Here is a 25,000-nt window from a genome sequence, read left to right on the forward strand (position 1 = left end):
TAAGAGATTTGTCTTTTGAGGCATATGGGGGAGGGAGAAATTGCATTGCCCTCAAGACCACTCCTTTCTTCCTCCTCTGTACTAACGTTTAAGACACCGAGAAACCCCCTCTGTGAACCCCCTTAGGTCTCACCCATATTTCCAAACCCAAGAAGTCCCTTCCCTCTGTTTCTGTCCATCTCCACAAGATTCTGACACCACCATCTTAGTTTTTCCATCAGACCCTAACCAAACCAGGCTTCACTCATGGGAACAGCAGCCACCCAACCCTCCCAGCTGTACCCTTGGCCACAACGGGGAAGATCCCTTCCCTCCCTGGATGTGCAGATTGAGCTCAACACATGCCCAGGTCCTGGGACTACGTACCCTTTGCAGCCTGTGCTCAGACTGGCATCCTCACAGAATTCAAGATACGAGGGATGGTCATGGCAACTCCTGCCTGAGGCCACAAGCATGGCAGGGTGATGGTACAAGAGGCCACATAGGATCTTCTCTGGGGCTGCTCAAAGTGCTGGGGACAAGGATGGAGATGAAGACAACTGCCATTCTGCACTTACTACTCTGATTGTCCCAGCCAAAGAGCTGTCTCAAAGTGAGTAAGCGAGAACGGAGTCCCCCTTGGCTGCTTGGGCCCTCTCAGCAGAGTGTATTTAGCACACCATTCCTCTCAGCACTTTGAGAGCTGCATCGGAACTAAGAAGGCTCACTACATGGTACAGAAAATTAGGAGAGTACATTGTGTATGAAGATTTGAACTGTTCAGAAAAAAATATTTTAAATATTTCAATCAAGATGATTTTAATCATAAATTGAGCGGTTGTCAACAATCCTTAAAAAAAATAATAGTTGTTCTCACAGAGAGAAAAAAGGTAGTGTGATTACCAGGGTGAAAAACTGTATTGCTCGCACTGTTTGTGCAATACATTTGTTCATCTCATACAGTACCGATCATAAAAAAGACAACTATCATAAAAAAAAGTCAGGACTACTGTAATTGGTAACTAAATTGATATTCTTAGCAGTGGTGCCAAGCCTGAAAGGTCAGCCCCTTGAAATAACATATTTGGCTAATTTGGAAAAGTTTGCATTGACAATGTCTGTCAATAAAGAAGAAATTTGATCCATAAGGCTCAGAAATCCAGCAGTTCTCAACACATTTATTATGTTATACTTGAAAGATGTACATGAACAGAATAGTACAAAAATGAACAAATTACTTAGAACTCCTTTTCATTTACTTTCCTGGAGTTTTTCTGCCAGAAGTTTTACACAAATAAAAACACTGACAACTGCTAAAGTTGACTTAAATATGGGTCTTCATTTACTGAGGGGTATTAGTTTGCAATTTAAAAAAAAAAAAAAAAGATGTAAATAAAGCTGCAGTGTTTCAGACGGGATTGCTAAATTATTGAAAGCACACTAGAATAGGGTTAGGAAAACGCAAATCAGTGTTGTAGGACTGTTTGACTCCTTAGTAAACAGAAGCCAAACTGTGTCAGTTCTCAAATAAGAGAAAAGACTTGCTAAAAGCTTCAAGATGTTGGGAAGAATGTGCCCTACAATGCCAATTTACTGCAATAAACCTAGCTCAGTAACTAGACTGTGGGCTTCTTTGTGTCTCATATTCTGAATGCAGAAAAAAAAAAAGAAACAAGACCTCTGTGCCTCCTGCTACCGGGGAAAGAGCCTGAAGAGGACTGAAAACTGACAGCTCCTAAAAATAATAAAGCAAATAAAGCAACAAGTAGAGGCAGAAACAGTGATTCTCAGGAAGGACTGAAATGAAAGAGTCAGAGCTGCTAAACTCATTATCATAGGTAGATCTGTTAAAAATTAAACTTTCGGGTTGAAACCAAATTTTCTGCTGAAACTGGCCAAAAATTGACATTGCAATATGGCAATGTTTACCATGGAGAAGTCAAAACACTTAAATTCTGTCATTTGTATTTTTATATGCTGTATTACAATATAGTGTAACAATCTAAAAACATGAAATGTAAACTAGGCATTTCAACTCCATCAAAACATTTGCATAGCTTCCCATGAAAAAAAAAAATAATATATATAATATATGCTGGTAGTCATGTCTTTCAAATTAAAAGCTTTCACCATACAAACCATTTTTAATCTTTTTTTTTTTTTAATGAGTTTGTGTGTAATGATCTGTCCCCACAAAAGGAAAGAAAAATTCTGAGGAATAAAAATCAAGCAGAGTAGATGATTCGATGTTTAAACTGACAAGAAAAAATGAGCAGCTCTGAACAAGACTGGTCTATATAACTGCTACTGCCTGCTACTCCCTAGAACAACTAACACACATTGAGTTCCCCTTGTGCTTTGGGGTTTTGCTAACTAGGAAATGTCTCCTGGTCCTCGTTCTCAGGACAAGGATGAAAGCCCTGCCACTCCCCACGGGACCTGACATGGGTTGGCCTCACTCATGTTTTAACACTCCCCAAATAACTCACCCTGTGCAGCTACTTGGACAACTTTTGCTTCATATGACCAGGATTGTCACAGTTCTGGCCCCCTGTTTAGTCAGGGAAGAGATGCAGGCTCCAACTGTGAGAATTTTCAACACCTTAAGTTAGACAAAACACCCAAACCCTAATGCATAAATTGTGGTCTCCCTGACCCACCCGCACATCCCTTTCTCTGTCTTCTCTCTGCACCCTTCCAGGAAAATTTCAGTTTTTAGCTGAAAACCAGAAAGTTGTGTTAGGGTTGTTTTTTGTTTAAAAGATACAAATTGTCTTGAAGTACTTCTAGGGTAAATCTGTGGGAAAAAAGGACTCGTTTGGCAAAAGCATGTCCAGCTTGCAATCTTTTTTTAAAAAAAAAAACTGTTAAGTCTTACATTTTTCCATTGGTACTTTCCCTTTTCAAAATGTCTTCAATTGAATATCAGATATATAAAAAACAGATCATTATGAACTTATGCAATGGACATGAGTTAAAGAAGAAATCCATTCAGTGAAAAAAGAGAGATTATAATATGCATTTTATACACATTTGTTCTCAAGGGGTGTTTCACTAGGATATTTCAATTATTTCAATAAACACCAAAAAATTATGTCCCCCTTATAAGGAGTGAGACTTTGTCAAAGTTTTTGTTTAAGGTCATGTTTGAGTATTAATATTTAAGCCAACATAAGACTGGAAGCAGTACAGCAGTTGCAGGAAATGCGTATACTTTTTTAAAAATTTTATTTCAAAGCTACAGTGCTGTAGATTTCCTATTATTAGTAGTATAAAAAATTAGTACAGAAAAAGAAATTTCACTCCTACTTTCATATTTCTTTAGATCTTAACGTGACATTAATGAGGAAATACACACTAGGATGATGATCACACTGTAGGATAAAATGGCTCATACACTGTGTTGATAAGTTAAGATGAAAGAAATCCAGAACAAAGACACAACACTATTGTGGAGATGTGTTTAGATTCAAAAATATTTGTATCAGTCAAAGATAGAAACACCCAAGACAAAAAACAACTGATAAATAAAAACATCCACTTTTTCCACTTGACTGTATAATAAATACACTTTATATATTAAAGCATTACTCCATTACTATGCCGAGCTGCCACATGCAATACATAAACACATTATATACATATTTTCCATCTGATCTCTGATGCATTTGTAGCTTCTATTGAATATCAATGCCATTCCCAAGCATTTGAGGACAGAATTTAACTTAAGGGAGACAAAGAAGATGCTCAAGTAGAAACAGTACTGACACTGAAATCCTGACACCCAATGATGCAAGACTGTAGTTGACATGCTTTTGAGTAAAATCTGAGATGATTCTTCCTGAATCTCAGAATAAAGCATTACAATTTGCACTGGGCAGTCTACTGGATTATGCTAGAGAACTTCATAGGAAACATGGCTGCAAAATCCAGAAAGATTTCTTGAAGGGCATGAGGAGCATGTAATATGATTGCAACACCCCCATAAAACCACTCCTATCCTAACTATGAAAATTAGCCAGATGACATTTCTTCAGTTATAGTCTTTTGGGGGCCTTCCTTTTCAATAGCAATCATGCACCACAGATTCTCCTCTCCATTTTCTTTTCCGTCATATGAAGAGGTGTTTTCATTTTTATTTATTTTCTCTTCTCATGCTGACTGACTAGTTTACTTTATACATCATGACACTCTATTCCATCACAATACGGCACTGCTTCCTCATAGTGAGCCTGATCATTAGATGAATCACTCTGAAGTGTTAATATTACTACCCAAAAGAGATGAACCACGAGCATCACAGACGGATGAGAAGGGATTAGAGAAGTCTACAGGATTGGTAACAATTTACAAATATGTCAGACACAGTGGCACATCATCTTGATTGACAAGAACTACTATTTGCAAATTGTACTTCCATAAACATCTCCAGTACTCTCACCAATCAAGAATCTAAAATAAGCATTTTTAAGATGGATATATATATATATATATATTATTATTATTATTTTTAATGGCATCAACCTAGTGCCATGTACAGGTCAACAGAAAAGCCACTTTCGAGCAATGAAAAGCTGAAGCAAATACAAAAGGTGCTCTGAAAAGATGCTGCAGCAGCCAGTCACTTATCATTATGAGGGAAGAGGAGGTTATTGTCCAAAAGAAAACTTTCAAACAAGTATGATGTATTATATTTTAGGAATAAATACTGAACTTGACCAGACAGTTCATACCAAATGCTACTTTTTTATTATTATTATGTTTAATACAATGTCTTTAAACACAAGTAATTTCAGCTAGAAACTATAACTATTTAAAAGTTCTGCCTAGCAGCTCCATCATGAGTCAGGTACTGTATGTAAAGGTGTGCTGAGGGAAAAATAAAAAATAAAATAAAAAAGAAAAGCACATACTTGGGATACTTTGTCTTACTGAAGGGGAAACGTCATTTACCCAAGAGTAAATAATGGTGATATATGTATATATATATATGTATATATATATATCGATCTTACTGATTTTGCTTCTCTTCCCCACTTAATTGGAGTTTGCAAAAACAATTGTCTAATAATATTATTTTGTGATTTTACACCTACTCATGTTGATGCTACGGAAGGACACAAGCAGTTATTCTTGGTCATGTATTTGCAAAACCCTGGATTGAGAATGATTTGAAGAATTGCTTGTTTGAACTTTTTCCACTAAAGATAGGTCCACAAGGTACTACATTGAAATAGGCAGGCTAACCTAAATTAGGATGAATTAGCCCAAACAGAACACCAGATTAACACAGCTATATTCCTTTCAGGTATAAAGCTTTACATCAAGTAAACCAGGTATTTTTTTTCCTAATATACTCCGTTAAACATTTACAAGTTTTTACAAGATGCACATCTCTGCTGTCCTATCCTGAACTCAGCCCAGGGTCCAGCCAGGGCAGAAGATACACACCGAGCCCAAGCACAACATTCTGAGGTGAGTTTTGAACATGAGAAGTAAATTTAGGTGGGTGAATCATATCATGAAAATAGGAGTCTGTTTATTTGTTGGTTTTTGAAAGCTATATAATTCTTACCCAGCCTCTAATTAAATATTCACTAGAAATACATGGGAAATTTGCACATACTTCATACTAACTATTCTTTTTGTTCTGGAAACAAAATTAGTATTTACTCAGTTAAAATTATTATTGATCTTTTGCCAAATGAGAAACTGCCCCGACTTGGTTCAGTGGCTCCATCTTTCTCCTCCTGACTCTCCTACTGCACACCCCTTAACTTCTGACTGCACCTGTCTCCCCTCCCATCCTTCATCTACTTGGACAGCCAAGCTCTCTGGGAAAAGGACTGGGTATGAGGTGTTCGATACAAATTTTGGTCAGAACTACAAGGTTTTAATCTCAAACCATCAACCAGAAAAGCAGAAGAGTTATAAAATACGTATTGGATGGATCTTCTCCTATGCATCTCCTACACAGGCAGTCCAAGAAGGGAAGAACATGAAACATGGAAGGAAGCTTTAAAGAACAATCCAGCCAAGATAGGCGACAAACCTGCATGTTACCCTGAAGAAACAGGGTGTGAAGTTCAGTTCTGTATTTGTATTTCTAAAATGTTTGTATTTCTAAAGAATGTAAAATATCAAATATCCTTCTTGAAGAATAATTCTCCCTCTAGTCTCTTACCACATTGCTATACACTATAGAATAAATATTATCCTGTTCACATGCTTCTGTTTACTTAGCTATCTATATTTGATGCTATCTCGCAACATAAGTTTTAGTTCTGTCATCTTAAAATACTAATAGTTGTCAATCAAAACAGAAAGTGTGTAATAAAAACATTCTAGAAACTAATAACCCTATATTTCTACACTCTCAGCTTGGAGCTATGCATTTCTAAAAATGAGATTAATTATATGTTTGTACAGTGTCCAATACAATCAGACAGACCGCTAAACAACATCCTCCTAGCAATGAACACAGACTACATACATAATCATATAGAGAGAGTGTTCGTATATATTATGCGATATATGCAGTAGTAAAATAATAGTGTCATATTCCTTCGGCCCAGAATTTTGATCTGTAAGAGTTTTGGGGGTTTGGGGAGGTTTTTTTTTATTTCTGTGAAATAACACAATCTGACCGGTGCCACAATTCTAGGTAGAGAATGAGAGAAAAGGGCACAGTCAATACCAAAATAATTTATGGCAACTTTTTTACAAATATTTAGAAGCATGGAAGCACCAAGGACAGATACAACTGGACAGATCCTTGAAGTCATAACATAACAGGGTAAGATGCTGACTTTATTTTAAGGCATCGGGAAAATATCCTTTGAATTCTATCTGTGAAACTTTGGTGGGAACTGTTTGGGACATTTAAATCTGATCTGGTCAAAGTATTAGCAAATACGTTGTAAGAAACAATCTTGAAACATCAAGAAGATGGACAAGATTTGTAACAGATCTTTTGCTGCTCCAATTTTTATTATTCTAACCCATCACCCCTCCTGAGGTGGTAAATTTTTATGTAGACTTTAAAAATTATGACCATTAGAAAATTATGTCTGCCTGCGTAATATATACATACGTATGTATGTAAGGTCTGTTTTTTAAACACACGAAGCAGAGAAACAACTTTTGCACCTAATTTGCCCATGCTACAGCTGTAACAGTGCATTAATCTGGCAATTGCAGAAAAATTTCTAATTATGGTTATATGAATGCACGATTTGCATGCATAATCGCAACCCGTGAACTTGTAACTTAGGCATGCAGTAACTTAGATAAGTTTACTGCCAAAAATGTAGTAGTATTGAACTATGACATGCTTATGCCACAGAAGCAGGATCAATCTATCAATCTGTCAGCTTTCCCACAAAATTGAAAATTAGAAATCCTAGAAGGTAGACAACAAGGTGGTATAAAAGAATGAAAGAGGCCCCTGAAAAAGAAAAAAAAAAAAACACTTTCCATCAGGGATTCTCAAGGAAAAGGTTACAGGTTTTATTTGGTTTTATTCTGCCCCAGCCACCATGGTCTTGTTCTTGGATTTCCTCTGGCCCCTGCCCCCTGTTTTGCAGGAAGGCTTGTGACTTTCTGAAACCTGAAGTTTACCTAGGATTTTATGCTGACAATCTGATAATAGTAAAAGTTACTCATAGCAATGGCTCCAGAAAGCATCTCTGTTCCCAAGCCACAGGATGGTAGAACATTTTACGGATGTGCAAGGTGTGTTAAAGGAAGAGAATAAAGGCTTCACTTAGTCCACGTGTCTTATTTCTGTCATTCCAGAATGGAAATCCTCTTATTGACCAAGGCACTAAGCAATCACCCCCATATGACAGCCAATAAAGAGATCCATTGTCGACATACTTCAGTAGGAAAGAAAAACAATGAAAGGGTATGCAGAAATGAAAAGGTATTTTCTTTTTAATCTTTTAGAGAGTAATAGCCATAATTGGCTTCCCTATGTAGTTTGGCCCTAGTTTGTCATAGCATTACAGTGGGAAACAGTGGCCTGCAATGATTTTTATACACAAACCTTAATGAATTCAATTGCTGCTAAGGTTGCAGAATGGTGGCAGGATATGGCCGCTCACCATTAAGGCTCTAAAGCCTTCACAATTACTGAGTATACAGAATATTTATTATAGAGACTATGCCAGGCCTTTTTGTGAGCTGCCCTGGGCCTGTTCTCTGAGCCACATCAAGCAAGAAGTTTAAATGAAACTGCTCCCAAGTTTCTGAAATGGTTTAATAAAACATATACTGACTGTAATATTCAGTTTATAGTAGAAAACTATTGCCCCTTGGTTTGAAAAATGACCTCTAGTTGGCAATTTTTACTCTCAGCTTCATAGATTATAGTCCGCTGTTGGTCATTTTCTCAATCCACAGGGCAATACTTTTCCATAACAAGCTCAAACTGCAATCAGTATTTGTAGGCTGTTACACAAGTTGAGGATAATATGTCTCAACACATTCTATTATATGACTAAACAAAAGAAATAATAACCTGGTGACACAGACATATGGAGAAAAACAGTGCAATTCTTCTAATGCTGAAATGGCAGAAAAACACGTTTCTTTGTATTGTACTAATTTATATTAAATTTATTGTATTCAATATACAACAATCTCTAATTTGATTTTTTCATTAATAATGTTTTGTTTTGTACTGTCTTATGTCTGTTCTTATTTCAATGTAAAATGACAAATACTGAATTCTATTAGTATCAGATTTTAGAAATGACAGTGACTGATATCCTAACACTAAAATCATATAAAAATGTATTCACATACATACCTTACAGATCGGTTGCTCTTGGGCACACAAAGCATACATGCATAAAAACTTAGAGGTTTGATACAAGGAAATTCTGATATAGTTTGTAGACAAGTTACAAGTAATTGTTTCAGCACCTGGCTCCACTGTATAAGATGAAATACAACATTTCAGAAAATTAATTCCCCTATTATAGAATCAAATAGATGCACTGTGTTGACAATAAGTCACGGAACAGGAAGTGAGAAATCTGTCATCTATTCCAAGATGTGCCAATGACAGACCTTAAGAAAGTATCACCCCACCTTCCTACACCACAGTTACTCTGGTCTTTAGGGCTAGTACAACTTACCTAGCTAGCTGGAGTGTGGCAAGGTTTAATTCTTTAATCAACAGATGATGAAAACTCTTGCAGATTCTTTACTGTGAATGCAAAATATTTATAATTACAAAAGTAACATTCATCTGTAAATAAAAATGTAGTTAGATGTGACACCCACACACACTCAAAACCAAATGAATAACTTCCCCAAGCTGCAGCTACTGGGATCAAGAAGAATTGGATATTTTCTAGCTCGTTCATCTATAAATTAAGAGCTTTCTTTCCTTTAAATGAATACACCACATTTTCTGGGGATCTGGGGGCAGAAGGGAGAATCTTGGCTGAAAGCTGTAAGACCCAGAAGAAAAAAATGTTCATTGTAGACCTATACACGCTGCATCAGAAGCTATACACATCTATAACGCTGCATTTTGAGATCTTAAAAGGGGTTGTTGTTGAGTTTTTGGTGGTTTTGTTTGTTTGGGGGTTGTGTGGTGTGTTTTTTCCTACATTTTCCACTATTGTTCCTATATTATTGCTCAACCATAGATTCACCTGCATCCTCTAGCTGAAATTTAAGTCTGGATTCATTTAAACATGGGGGAATTCTATCCACACACTCTAAAACATTTGAGCTAAAGAAGATTTTTGAATGTGATTACCAGAAGATGATGGGCCTTTATCTAAATTCCTTGAAGAGTTGTAAGATATCTAACTCTTTAATAGTGTTTGGTGCATAAGATTTTACGATTTTTATGGTTTTAAAAGAAAGGTTTTCTAATATAAAAAAGCCACATTTTTTTTTTAGGGTAATGAAAATGGCACGTGTCATAGTATAATGGATTAATTAAGGAATATGATGTTTATCCTAGCTCCTGAGTTGTACATCTTCATAACTCACTCATAAAAATTAAATATATTATACTATGCTCCACAGTGATATATCTTTTATTTTTACCTGTGGAAAATAAATTATTCTAAAATGAATTACCCCGTATCCAGTAAGAAATGTAAAAATTACACTGTTATTTTAAAAAATTTACATTGCTGTGTATAAAAAATAATCTTCTTACTGTGCTTTTGAACTGTCATGTTACTCCCACTATTATGAAATCATAATAGCTGCTGCCACACCTAAAATCAAATGCCATAGATGTCTTTATAGATCTCTTCATAGATCTCTTCATACACTGTGCATTTGGTACCTTAATCACAAAACAATGTATAGTATATTTTAGGACTATTATTTCATTGCTGACTGCTTTTGTATATAAGTAACACACAACTATGAATGCAAAGACTCAGAATCTTCATTTCTAAAATCAACAGATGAAAAATCCCTAAATAAAGTACAAATATTTCATATTTAAATGAGCTGTTAACATTTAATGCTGCCAATCATACATGCAGTAAAACTGGTGAATTTCAAGGTACTCAGTATTTACAATGTTTGTTGTTGTTTTTTAAAATCAAATGATCATTTTAGGATAACCGACAAAAAATAGTCAACAAATTTTCTATAATATATTTCTGATGTCATCTTTAAATTCCTATGAGTGGTCAGCTATACTATGTTGTTCCATATCAATTCCTTTTACCTCAAGAAAGTTGATTCTGCTGTCCTTAAGCTGCAGTGTTTCACTAAAAGTAAATTATCTGCACTTTATCTATAGAGTAATCCTCTTCCCCAAAACAAGACAGAACATCAGAGTTTCTAATCCTACACAGATAAATACACATAAACTGTACATTTTACAGTAAAGACAGAGTAATACAATGTTTGATAAATCATGTATATGTCTGTGTACAAAGAAAAAGTTTTATCTCCTTTCCTGCAAGATGTGTCTGTATTAACACACACTCCCCATGCTACCACTGCAACACTCTTTACAAGCTCTGTAATAGAGACATCTAAGTTTAAAAAATGAAGCAGCCCACAGGTCAAACAAGTTTCTGATGAGAAGTGCTTAACCAGAAATATTATTCCACTGATTGTAAGTTTTCATCCATACATCAAACCCTAGAGTCTATTGATTAAATAAAACTGTTTCTTTATTTCAAAGCATAAGAGAATTAAATCATCCCCATTGTTTTTCCTTGGTTTGGAACTATCAAGTTGTACACACTTGCCATATGTCCCGCTTATAATTACAACATCCTTAAGGAAAGCTTATCCTACAATGACTGATCACAGGTTTCTTGCCTCTTTCTCTAAATCTTCTGCTCCTGGTCATAATCAATGGCACTTGACGGCCCAATATTCTGATCCAATATGGCAAGCAATATGATCCAAGATCTGCTAAAAAAAAATCAATAAATTCCTTTGCTTCAGGAAATTTTGCATCAGGACAACTTTAAGCATATATAAATACAAGAATTTACTGCAATTATACTGGCACATCTTTCCTTTCTCATGTCTCTTTCACTGCATAATTAGCTGTATCATGCCTCAATTTTTCTTGCAGTCCCACATAACATAATCCAGGCAAAGTAGCCCTCACAAAACCTTATCCAAGTCAAGAGCTGCTGGCTTGGAGAACGGAGGATCTCTTCCAGCAAGCGTCCACATCAAAATATAGTGTATCTGTATTCTGCTGAGTCCCATGTAGTATTGACCAGGGCCTGAAGACACCATCAAATACTAACTTGGCATGAACACACAACAAACTGCTAATGTCTTTGAAGAGCACCAAGAGGTGGATACAAAAATCTTCTGGGGTTTAGATGTGGGTGTTTTTTTATTGCCAATTTTTGTTTGTGTTTTCCTCATGAAAAAAAAAAAAAAAGTCCTAATTACCTTAATAGCTCCCCTGGGCTACTAGGTCTCCAAGACAGCCTTCAGCTTGATTCCAGTCTAGCTGCACCATGCCGCCCTGTGCTGTGCAACCATACTCCAACACTCAACACATACTGAAACGCAGCCAGAAAACCCTCTGTCAGAGATTCAGTTTCCATTCTGGAGGGTAATCACAGCTAGGCTAAAACTGTAGCATCTAAGTTCACTCATGTCTTTCACCCTACACTTCTAGATGAAAGGGCATGCACTAAACTCAATTCTGTTACTGTATATACACATTTAGTAAATCAAATAAAGTGCTTTTTTTAAAAAAAGCAAGGAATTTTTAATGTACTTCAGATCTTCTTTAAATTAGCATCACAGTAAATGCATAATTAGAAATAAATTAACAAAAAAGGAATTTATTACCTGTTAGTTATTTCAGTGTAATAGAGTCGCAGAAATGCAGAACGATAAGCAAGGACAGGCATCTGTACTAGTTAAGAAGGCGTCAGCTTGGGCATGTCCTTCAACCTTTCAGTCCTTTTCCACTAGAAATCACTAGTTCAGCATCAGCAAAACTAAGTAAAGATGGAACCTTTCTTCTACTAAGTAGCACTAATTTCTGCTCACAGTACCATTGAGAAGAGAGGATCAATCAAATCACAGAGGTGGAAACCCTCCAAACATCAAGATGATAGAATCTGATAGAATCATAGAATGGTTTGGGTTGGAAGGGACTTTAAAGATCCCCTAGTTCCAACCCTCCTGCCATGGAGAGACACCTCCCACCAGACAGGTTGCCCAAAGCCCCATCCAACCCGGCCTTGAATATTTCCAGGGATGGAGCATCCACAGCTTCTCTGGGCAACCTGTTTCAGTGCCTCACCACCCCCTGAGTAAAGAGTTTCTTCCTAGTATCTAATCTAAGTCTACAAAATACAGAAAGGAAACATTTAAAAAATAATAAAAATCAGCAGATATTATGGCAAAATATAAATACAATTCTCTAAATCGAGAAACCAGAAGTCAGATCAAGAGCTCACAGCCAGGATTTTCCTCAGTTGAAGAGCACAAGGATTCTCCTTATGTATCCAGTCTTTGATACGTGATCTTTTCTTTCTTTTCAGGCAGAACAGCTGTCCAGTGAGCTAGAAGAAATGGCCATGAAGACAGCTTTGCATCTGATATGACTTTGAGACAGAAAATTATCCCAATGATAAATGCTTTAAATGGAATTTCTATGGAAAAGAATAAATAAAAAATGTCGTCCATGAAAGACTTTTTCTCCCTTTGAGCAAGCAATCAACTGTTACCATAAATATAGCTTTTTTGGCGGGTAGGGTGTGGGAAGTGGGGCAGTTTCTGATACAGAAGAGACAAGGTACGTACCTCAAAACTGCATTTGGAATACATCTAACCAAAAATGGGCAATAGTTGCTTTTGAGAGGACCACCACCAGCCAGAATGGAAAAAAAAATCTGCAGATTGTCTGGACATTGTGACCTGGGATATATCGTAACTTCCTTGATTCTCCTCTGTAAGGAAATGCTCCAAGGAAGCTGAAACACACACTTTGCTGGTTGATAAAGACACAGAATCTATGACACAATAACTGTAAGAAGAAATGGCTTGACTATGTCCAAGAAAAGCAAAACAAAGCAATAACAAACACCACAAACCTTCTCAGCAGAACTAGTTGGTACAGATCAGTGCAAATTTATTTAATATAATGGATTTATATAAATTACATAAGTAGAAGACTACAACCACTGAGATAATTCAGTGAAGTTATGTCTCTTTCCCTTTCCCTTCCCCTGAATAACTCAATGGCCTTTCTTCCCCCCTATTTTCAAACCCCCTCCTTCATCCCTGCTTCTGGAGTCTTCCTCCTCTTCCACAGAAGCTGCCATTAACCCTATACAACAGAGTGGTGCACCTTCCATTGCTGACATCTGCCTGCTCTTCTGCCTCCTCACCTGTCCCTCCTGGCATCACTGGGTGGCAGCCCCTGCTCTCACAGAGGCTTTAAATCCACAGACCCAGGCTACAGTTCTCAGAAATCATGCTCAGTGGGATTCTGACAACAGAAGAATGGGAGATAAGAACGTAAAAGCAGCCCCAATGTGGTGCCCCATCAGGAAGCCAACTAAATCTGATAGACACTGTCATCTCTGACCTACAATTAGGAAAGGGATGAGCATTTAGAGAAGAGAACAGCAGCTCAGAAAACACCTTTATATGGTCTGTAATCAGCCAGCACCACCTAACAAACAGAAAGCATTTGCCCAGATCTTTACTTCTGGGATAACCAAATCAAGTCCCCCCCCTCACACGCTCACAAGTTACATATGTGTTTGTATTTCTATGTTTCCTCTCCTTGTTCCCCACTTTTACTGTGCAGTGACTATCAGCAATTATTTTACAGAGAGACTCTATAACAAGCTTACAGGATGCCTTTAGTAATAAGATAATTATTTGTAACTCTATAAAGAATTATAATTTTTAATTCAAAAAGAAATCAAATAAAAACAGCTTTCATCTTTCCTGCCATGTGAAGAAAACATTCTCTGCCTACAACTCAAATTATCATTCTCTCCTTTGTGCAAAATGAATTGACCCAGAAAACTAAAAGGGTAAGAACCATATTTGCTGGGCTTATTCAGCATCCAAAAGTTCATGAAAAACACTGTTGTGTATCACATAGCAACCACTTGATGTCTATTGTTAAAATACAGTAGTTATTCAAAAAGTAAAATCTTGCATTCTCTAATAAGAAGCCAGGCTGCAATGTGTGTTTACTGTTTTTGGGAAACAGTCATCTTGCCATTTTTTCTTTTTCCATAGCCTTGGCATATTTGGTCAGCTATGTAAAGCACAGTTACCCACAGGAGAAAAAAAGAAATGCAAGAATTTTCCTCCAGTGTTTAACTCACAGGATAATGTCCATTCAAAGCAACACTTGAGATCACTGTTCAGAGAGTTAAAATGTGCGCTATTTTTATGCAGCCACACTTGCAGTAAAAATGTAATATTCTAGAGGAAGTGAGTTTCTCTCCCTTTCTTCTTCACACATCACTTTGTGATTGAGCATTATAAGTTCTACATTTTCACCTCTTCCCAAAGTAAACTACCGCAAAGTGGTGAGGCAGTAGGTCTCGATCTTTGTCCCTTCCGACTGAACTATTCTATTCTAAAGTCCTTTATAGAGACACAAATGTCAATGTCACAACTGCGCAGTTGCACTTCTGCCCAGCACTGTTACCTGTCACTGCAGCTGTGCAGATGTAGGAACTTCACAGGTATCTCCCATTTTACCTTTCCTCCAAATATTTTGTGGTAATAAATGGTGTAAAAAAAGAAATAAAAAAGAAATAAAAATAAAAGAAGAAAGAAAGTCCACTGTAGACTCCAAAAAAATACCAACAATTTCTGCTAATTGAGCCTGTTTTACTCTAACATATTTGAAAGGAAGTGGCTGGTTGCTTAAGCAATACTGGCCTTCCCTCATCCCATGAAAGATGGAAGACGAACAGCTCTCAATTTCATTCACAAATGCAGAAGAGTGTCTATTTACATTATCAAAGCAAGGCCAAAAGGATTCCTCAGAAACAACTGCTGGAGGAGATGAAGAAAAGAATAAGAAAGATATAAACTCCTTTGTAGGTGCTATTATCTGCTATTACACAAATAGCACAACTTAAAACTTCAAGATAATGGCATATTTAATACCAGAAGGGAATGGCAGACTTGCTTAGCATAACTTTGAGATGTTTCATCAAGGCTTTGTACAAACAGGTGTGCAACATTTTTGCTGGCTGTAAGATGCTTATTAAGATTATTTGCTTATCTGAAAGACTGTTTAAACTCCTTTTAGTAGCAAAAAGTAGATATAAAAAGGGAAAATGTGTGAACATGTATGTTTTTCCAGAGAAACTTGAGCCTAGCTGTATCCACATAAGTATGTGCTGTTTCTATAGTCTCCAGAAAGAAAGTTGAGTGGTAGGCAGCTAATCCCAGATGAATGCATCGAGCTTGTAAGGAAAAATGTGAGAATGAATTACGTACCTGGGAGCAAAGAGGTGGGGGTTATGATTCTAGAGAAAGATGTTTGGCTGCTTGCAAAACAACATAGAAAACATGGATGGATTGAAGTTGCAGCTAGCTTGCTGAAGGTGTTTCTGCTTCTCTTAATAAAACTCCTTCACCGGAGGTCAGAGAAGAATGCAAAAATAAAAATAAAAATAAAAATAAAAATAATTCAAGTCTTCCTCTTAACCACTGGCTTACAAATGGGTGTATTCAAACATAAGTGCATGCCCCAAAAATATTTGGATCAATCCAAAGTTAGATCGGTACCTACTTATACACAGGCATTGTCTATTCAAAGGAAAAACTTGGTTTGGTCACTGGTCAGTGATCTGGCCATGACAGGATGTGGTAATTAGATATGACTTTTGAATAGCTGTAGTTACAATGGTACAGTCATACATGATTTATCAGCAAGATAGTGGCATACTCGATGAAACAAAGCACAAGCTATTATTATTAGTGCACAACTAAAAATTAGGAACTATTTCCTCTAAAATAATAAAAAGTATCTACTGAAGGATAATACAGAACTTTCCTAGCACAACTCAAGTTCTCTCCTGAAAAATGTATGCTTCTCTAAGAAACAGGTTCCCAGCACTGGGACTGGTAATTTATGATTCACCAAAACACTCCATAGAACAAAAACGGAATACCTACACTGCGCCTGTGCAAATCACTAAGAATAAGTGACTCTAAGGACCAGTAAGAACAAAGCCCAAAACCCCTATCAAACATTTTTTGAGGTTTGAAAAAGCCAAGAGAAAGTGTAATTTTTTTTTAAATGGGGATAAATTGGGATTTCTGTAACAATTGACTCGTTTTGCCTGCTTTTTTTTTAGCTAAGGATCTCAAAGAGCACTCCAAGTGTTAATTAAATTACAAAGCATTTTCGATACAGGTAAATGGTATTATGCCCACTGGGGAACCAAGAGAACATTTATGTTTCATTACTAAAGTCACACAAGTAATTCAGTGACTAGTAATATAACACAAGAATTACTAGTTGCTACTTCTTCCAGATGGCCTCAAAGGACAGAAAAATTAGTCTTAAAAGACAAAAATATTTTCCTCTTGTGCTTTTCTACCTTCAAAAATTAGGCTTTTCATTTTATTTTTCTTACTTGGCTTACTGGTACTCTTTTCTTTCAGAATCATGCAAAGGAGACCACTTCCTAGTCTACCTAAGTTCATTCAAGATCACAGTACAGCAATACGGACAGGAACCTAAGCAAGGAGAGTGAATTGTAATCGTGCTTTTTAACTGCTTTTGCAGCCACATCAGGACCCACCACGCCCTGTTTCTAACCAGCCATATTCCCAGAGACAACACGTAAGAGCCTCTATCCCACCAGAACAAAGATGGAAAGATGTGCAGATGAAATACTCACTCACTGGCCAATTCGCTGACTTCCAATCCTACTTTACCAAAGAAAAAGACAAAATTCCCCCATGGAAGCTAGTCCCTCGTGCAATTAATACAATCTCCCACTGAAAGGAACAACAGAAGAAAAAAAACAACAAGGCTCTGAAAATTCTTCAGACAACAGAAAAGTCTATTCTGCACTAGAATACACCTATTTGGGGTTGTGTGTAAAGAAATGGGGGAGAAATTTTTCACTGACAACTCTGTTCTTAGCCAAGAAAGGAAGCTACCTGTTTATAGTCCAACTTGGCTCTCTGGCTAGTACACCTGCAGGATCCAGAGTAATAAAGCAGTATGGTAATGCAGTCAGCATAGGAGACAGTCCAGTGACTTACAGTGCAACCTAAGGCATCCCTAATTCAAGGCTAGTACAACTCTTTTAGATCTTTAACAAATTATATCTCCATTAGTAAACTGAATTTGGAGAGTACTTCATGAAAGGTTTTTCTGTTCAGTAAATAAGTATTTATTACTAAAAACAGGGAAGCATCTTTTTGAACTTGTTTTAAACATTTTGAATACAATGTTAAGGCAAGATTTCAAACCTTGCCCCTTATTTCTTGTTACATCATGAAGAATGAGCCACAGAGAAGAGATGAAAATGTCTTCTATTTAAATGACCAAGGCTTAAGACTGTTTTTACCATGGCAGGAAACAAAGCTGCTGCATACATTTCCAGTAGTATTATTGTTACATGGTGTGACAATCATCATCTTTTTTTCTTTTCCTAAAAATGTCTAAAGAAGCACACAGTTTATACACTGCATTCAAAATATTTTTCTTCGTTTACGTTGATTGCATATTTCAAATCCTGTTACAGCTGTATCGCTTAGCCTAAATCAAATAAGGAATCCACATAAATGCATACACACACTTTCCTTGTTTTTAGACACTGTTGATATTGACAAGATTAAAATATTTTTCTCATTCATTATTTATTGTGATATGATGAAACTGTAAGAGTAGGTATTTAACAGAACATCACAAAGTAGAGTTAAAATGTGGACATGCTGTTTCATTTTGATTTTACTGCGACAGTGTTAAGTATGTGACTCCCTGACTGCAATAATGACATCTTTAGGTGATGAAGATTTAAGATGCTTTGCAAAGATGCAGTGTTATCCAAACCCTTCAGCCATGCTGATTAGTAGCAATATCAAACAGAGGAACCCAATATTCTGCACTGGAAAGTGTGCCATGACTCAAGTCCTCCTCTAGCAGCGGTCTGGGGGAGTTTGTGCTCAGTGCAAGAGCAGCAAACTCTCACACTGCATCAGGTACATAAGTGGGATGACTGGAAAAGCCATCATAAATACACAACTCCAACGCTCCAGCACCATCGTTTTTTGTCACAAAAAAATATATATCTTCTGGATAATTCCTCCTCTTCTGAGGGGAACTGGCACTATGTGACAATGGGAGTTTGGGGTCATGAAATGCTATTCCTGCTTGAACCTCAAGTACGTGGTACATATGCATGAATCTGTTTTTCAAACATACATATCTTGGATTGAAAACAAGAGACAGCACTGCACGATCCCAGTTTCCAACTCACAGTTGGGCACCATTCCGCATGTTTCTGTTGGCACAGAATTAAGGAAATGCCGAACAGAGAGCACCACAGCAAAGACACTGTAACAAAAACTGGTACTGCTGGGCAGAGCAGCATCAACCTTGCCTCCTGTAGTATGCGGCAGTATCTGGGTTAGAAAGCAGCAAAACACATTTTAGCCCAAATGCTTATTTTTACGTTCTACAATCTATGATAAATATAGGTGACTAATCAGAAGGTACTGAATGCTTAAAATACACCCTTAACAAAACAATGTAATGCACGTCTCTCTTTACAAGTCAAACAATTTGCCTAACAAATCATAATAATGCAGAATGATAAAAAATTCAACCATCAAGCCCAAATACATGCATAAAGATTACCATGGCAAAGAATTGTGAATTTCATTAAATATGTTAAAGGCAAAAAAATTCAGCTTTGAAAAATAGTAATCCTGTCTTTCAACAAAAATATTATAGGAAGCTATGAATTTGGTAGATCTGAATAGGATGTTGGTACATGTTTTACTAAGGTAATATAATGGCACACTATTATTAGATCACATTAATCATTACGGTGCCAAAGGCACTGACAGCACCACTGAAAAGGATTGAAAGGGCTGGTAATGGATATAAATTACCCATTGTGTGATAAAAGGATTTTTACTAAGAAGGTAAGAATAAAACAGCAAATTTCTAATATAACTGTTGTGTAAAAACCAAAATAAAAGTAATCCAGTTAGTAATATCCACAAAATCAGAAAGTAAGCACTTTTGAAACAAGATAAAGTCACAATAAAAACTGTATACAATGTAAAATTAATTTCGTGGTGCATAATATTACTATCAATTTAAATAGGTTACATGATGACCTCTATGGGGTATGGTCAAGAGAAAGGTAAGCTTTGTTAATTAGAATCAAGTATGAGCTTCTGCATGTGTATTTTAAGTTTGTGGGTTTGGAATTTTGTCATATATTTAAAAAAAACTATAATGGTTTCATGACACCCCCCTGAAATTCAAGACACATTGAGAGTTTTCTGTTTTTCGCACTAACATCACAACAAACAGCACATTTCTCAGATGGTTTTATTTGGATTCCAATTGCTATTACAAAATGAACCATGTCTTTGCTGAGCTATTTAACCATTTGATTGAAACCATTTGTATTACTAATTGTCCAGTTCTGTGCTTCTCCTTTACTCTGGCAAGTATTTCTTCATATTAGTAGGGATCAGCAAAGTGAATTGGTCAAACTGCATTCTTATTTACAGTATTAAAAATCCATATATTTTCTCTGAAGCTGATGGAATTATTCTAGAATCAAGTCACTATAACTCTGGTCGAGTCAATTGTCTAGAATAAAACCCAGTAGCTCACATTCAATTAGTAAGTTTTAAAAACTGTGAGCCATATTCTTAAATGATATAAATTCTTAAGTACAGACATCAATCCTGAAAACACTTACATCCACACTTAACTTTACTCACGTGAGTAATTCCATTAGCATCAGTAATTCAATACCTGCTTATGCATTTGCAGTACTGAAGCTTTAATATGCCTGAACATCCTCTCACTTACATATGCTATAAATCAGCACCATTCCTCTGAATCACACAGTTTCTACTGATTCACACGATATAAAAATGAGTGGACAATCCAGTATAACAATTATAATAAAGAAATAACATAAGAATTTGATTTAGAAGCAGAAGCTATCAGAAATTTTGATTTAAGAATCAATTAACGCATGTAGAATGTAGAATTAATTATTGGTTATTTCCTAGGAAGCTAGACTTTTATTTCAAACTGAGGGCCAAATAACCTGATTCTGATTTCACACTGATTTCCACACCAGTCTGGTTTCTCAGACTTTACAGGAGCTACTCTTTTACTGCATAGGAATAGCTCTGAGGAAAATCATATACACAATGTAGTACACCCCTCCACCCACTGATTTTCATGGGTGTTCTTCTCATGCTAATATACAAAAAGAATATGGATCTTAATAATCTGCACGAGATGTTCTATTGAACTTCTGGAAAAAAAAAAGTGATAATTTAATCATGAGCGTAATGGACATTTTTTGTAAATCAACAGTCTGTTGATAAAGTAATAAATTATGATTCATTTCTAATAAAATTATTACATATCAACCATGTAAGATGAATGCTCATGATTTTACCAAGCAGATTTTTTTCTCGAAAAAATCTATTTGTAGCTCATGACATCCGAAAGAACTACAATAAAGAGTTTTCCTGAAGACATGAACATAATATTTTTGAAGACATGAAAAAAAAGTGAGAACAGATTTTAAAATCTAATTTAGGTACTTTATTTTTATGCCTTTTTTTAATAGAAAAAAAAAAAAAACCACTAAAAATTCAGATGCATAAGTAGAAGAAAATATTGTTAAATAAGTTTTCTTACCAGTTACTCTTAACCAATGTATCTGTTCCCTGGCTGAGGAAATTCTTAAAATACACAGGATAGGTACTGAAGGTCGCAACTGTAAAAAAACTGTGAGAAATTTAGTATGTCAAAACTCAATGTTTGAATCAGACATTTATGTTAAAATATTACAATGCCACCTCAAGCAGACAATCTACAGAGCAGCAGAGAGTATTGAGAATCAGAATATTAATGGGATTAACACCTTTTATTTTTTAAGTCTTCATAATGTACATATTTGGTGGCCATTTCATTTTTAGAACTAAAAAGTTCTTTCGGTTCTGGATTGTTTTGAGAGGGAAAACCTCTCCTCAAGATAATGCTGGGAGAACAGAATGAAATTCTTCTGATCCTTTCCTCTAGACAGTGCAGCAGAAGAGGACAAAACAGGATAAAACAAAAGTTGCATAGCATACTCCAGAAACCCAGTTATTCTCTTTGACATTGATATTCTAATCTTTTGAACTGAGTAAAAAGAGAACAGCTACTAATTGTATTTTTACTTTTTTTTAATTCCATTTTATAGCAGAAATTAGTCCTCTGTAGATGATCTCATCTAATAAACCCCACTTAAAAGAGATAAGAGCCAGCAATAAAAGCCAAGCCAGAATACTTCCAAGATATTTGTCAGCAGTGAATTTAGGGCCATTACATTAGTAAGCAAAATAGAAACAAAAACAAAGGGCGTTCTTAGAGCAAAATAAAGTTCATTGGACTAAAGCTATAATCTGAAGAATTTATGACTCAGAATTCTAACTATGTCTGTTCCTATGTGTGTCTAACAAATGGAATTAAAGGTCATTTCCAAATAATACACTTTGTATATCTACATCAACCAAACTATTTCATACATCTAAGTCTGGTTCCGAAACTCTAGTTCAAGCAGCACGGCCTTAGGGCTTCACCTCACAAATACCGCTCACCCAGAGAAGTGCTGACTTCTCCGCAGAGCCCCAGTGGCTGGCTGCAGCTATCAGCGTGTGCAGGACTGTATCCTTCCTATCTGTGGGACATGATTAAGAGTTTGGCTATTTTATTGTATTTGGTTTAACTTGGTCAGCACTGACACGACCACACTGCTGGGCAATGCCATTTGTTGACTTGAAGGATAAACAACAATTCTGAGGACTGCTATTGATGACCAAAACAATATTAAATAGTTCTGCAAATTAGGAGTTCCCTACTAAGCAGCATAGACCTCCACTAGTGCAATGCGGATGAAACACTTCCATGAATCTTCTAAGATCTTCCTATGCCCCACCTTATCCTTACTACATCCAATGCAAAATATTACTGCAAAATATCCCACTTTGTCCGTGCCATCTCCCCTACTCATTCCTTGGCTTCTCCACCACACCAAACACATGCTACTTGTTTTCATTTCAATGGTCTACCACGATGTTCCCTAATCCCCAACTCCTTCCCCCTCACTTACAGATTGAGCCACTCTTTATCACACTCTTTGAAATACTTTCCAAGTGATAATTCTGCCATAGAACTTCTCTCACATAGAAGAATTACCCCAATAAAAGCTTCAAACCCCTCCTTTATAACTCACATTTCCACAGTTAACTGCCAAAAATTCAACAGTAGACATCTGGTTTGCCATCACCACTGTTTCTCACGCGTAGGAACACATTTCTTTTTTGCTCTCTCCTCATGCCTGGTTTTCTTTTACATGCCAATTGTCTCTGGTTTTATAGTTGAATTAATAACCCCAAAAGGCAAAGCCTAGCTCCTCGCTACTTGTTTGACAGTGCTGACCTCGCTGGGCACTGAGTACAAACCCCAGCTCTGCGCTGCTGCCCCACTTCCCACAGGCACAGCCAGCTCCACCAGAAGCAAACCAGTGGGCAGCCAAGGCAAGCACCTACAGCACTGGCTGGACAGAGCAAAAACCTTTTGGAAATGGTTAAAAAAGACTTGTCAACAGATTTCATTTTCCCAAACACAAAACCATATCTAGATAGGATTCAGGTCCCACTTACGCAGGCCCATATCCTGTCAGAATTCAAATAAGTGAATTTTGGTTACAATCTGTGGATACACAGAAAAAGCAAATTCCTAGGCTGCTATATATAAACACAGGTCCCATCCAACGTTTTCAATTGCAGTGTCTAAAAGCAGTGACAGCTTGTTTGTCTGGAATCTCTGCTGTTGTTGATGTCTTAAAACCTCAAGATACACCTTTTTTAGTGTTTACTTGCAGCTCATGCAAAGTAAGAAAGCCAAGAAATAGAAACAAAGAAGATAATAAGCTGTTGGGTTTGGAAAAGATGTTATCTCACTAAACAGGTTCTTAGTACACCTACGCTGACATTGTAGACTACATTTTTGCTATGCTATTACAAGGCTACTTGTGTTTAAAAAAAAATCTGATTTTACATACACGCTCATGACTTGCAGAATTCTAAGAATGATTCTCAAGGGGCTTTCACTAAGATGCTTTATAAATTCTTATGACAGACAGAACACAGTAAGGCTTCATCTCTTAAAGTCCTATGCTGATTTGTTTGGAGGCTTCATGTCATTGATCAGCATGTCAATGTCTCCTGCAATCTGCTTTCCAGTTCATGACTGTGAGTGAACCCCTCAGGTTTAAAACTTTAAATGATTTAAGGTCTGTGATACATAACCCTATGAACAAATTGGGAAAATCTGTAGCTTTACACATTAAACTATAGCAGAAATTATTTAAAACCTTAAAAAAGATATTTTACTTACCTGTGCTAATATTATTCTAACACATTTGACACTGACTATGTAAAGGAGATATTTTAAAGGTACAGGCAGCAAGCCGCATGAAAACAAATTAGGATAGTTCCACTTAGGTCAAATTGGGCCAGTTTACTAGCGTCTAACACATTTGCTGGCACCAAAAAAATGGCCTTGCAAACCCCTACAGACCAGTTTCTGACAGTAACGTGTACTGCATTCACATTGCTGCACAGTTGCACTGGGCTCCGTGAGACAGCCTGCCCCCTCATAGTCCCCATCACTGCACCACTTCTGCTCCCTGAGACCAAGAAACCCCACAGGCCTTCAGAGAGAGGATTGCCTAAAAGTACTTGCGAGGTATAATTTTTGTTCGTTCTTAAACTTAAGTAGCTCTTTACTTTAAATGAGCAGCCTCATCCCATCACTGAGCGACTTCTGCAGGTTACGGCCAGAAACCTAATACACAGCAAGGGAAAACAGGTGCTTGAGCGCAGACTCAGAGAACCATGTGACTCTTCTCCAAATACTGAGGCTGCAAAGGCTTTGTCGTGAAGCTCCTAGCACCGTCCTGGTTAAACTCAATGACCAAACTCTTGCTAATCTCAAGGGAACAAGGCTGGAGCCCTCTGGGAACAAGGCACACGTTTTGATGGAACAAGGTGTCACGCTTAACTAATTGCTCCCTATCAGCTGCTTTTGGAGGGGCTCTTGAAGCACTGCTATGTAGCTGCCCTGAGCACAGCAAGGCTGCCAGGACAGACCCATGGGCTGGGCAGAAGCGTCAGTGAAACGACATGCACGGCAAGTGGCCTCACAGGACAGCCCGCCCTGGCTTCGGTGCAAGTGCTGCACCTGCCACCTGCGGGACAGGAGCTGTGGGGCCTTATGGGTCCATTT

The 25,000-nt window shown here is 36.9% G+C and overlaps 1 protein-coding gene across 23 annotated transcripts in view; it reads right to left on the reverse strand.

Moving 5' to 3' along the window:
• Positions 1–25,000, reverse strand: part of ZNF536 (zinc finger protein 536) — a 346,292-nt gene that overhangs the window by 270,812 nt on the left and 50,480 nt on the right. For 5 of the 23 annotated variants that reach the window (XM_083852158.1, XM_083852153.1, XM_083852154.1 and 2 more), the window contains exons 2-7: positions 21,365–21,454; positions 13,261–17,448; positions 12,915–13,019; positions 11,890–12,002; positions 11,296–11,388; positions 9,123–9,193 (exon numbers count right to left, since the gene is read on the reverse strand). The exons of 6 other annotated variants lie outside the window; for them this stretch is intronic. The gene's annotated coding sequence lies outside the window, so the exon portion shown is untranslated. The remainder of the gene's footprint in view (positions 1–9,122; positions 9,194–11,295; positions 11,389–11,889; positions 12,003–12,914; positions 13,020–13,260; positions 17,449–21,364; positions 21,455–25,000) is intronic. 12 more of the 23 variants (XM_083852164.1, XM_083852159.1, XM_083852163.1 and 9 more) reach the window with 7 other exon arrangements.

The sequence above is a fragment of the Anser anser genome, assembly GCF_964211835.1.
Source record: "Anser anser genome assembly, chromosome: 11".
Taxonomy (NCBI): domain Eukaryota; kingdom Metazoa; phylum Chordata; class Aves; order Anseriformes; family Anatidae; genus Anser; species Anser anser.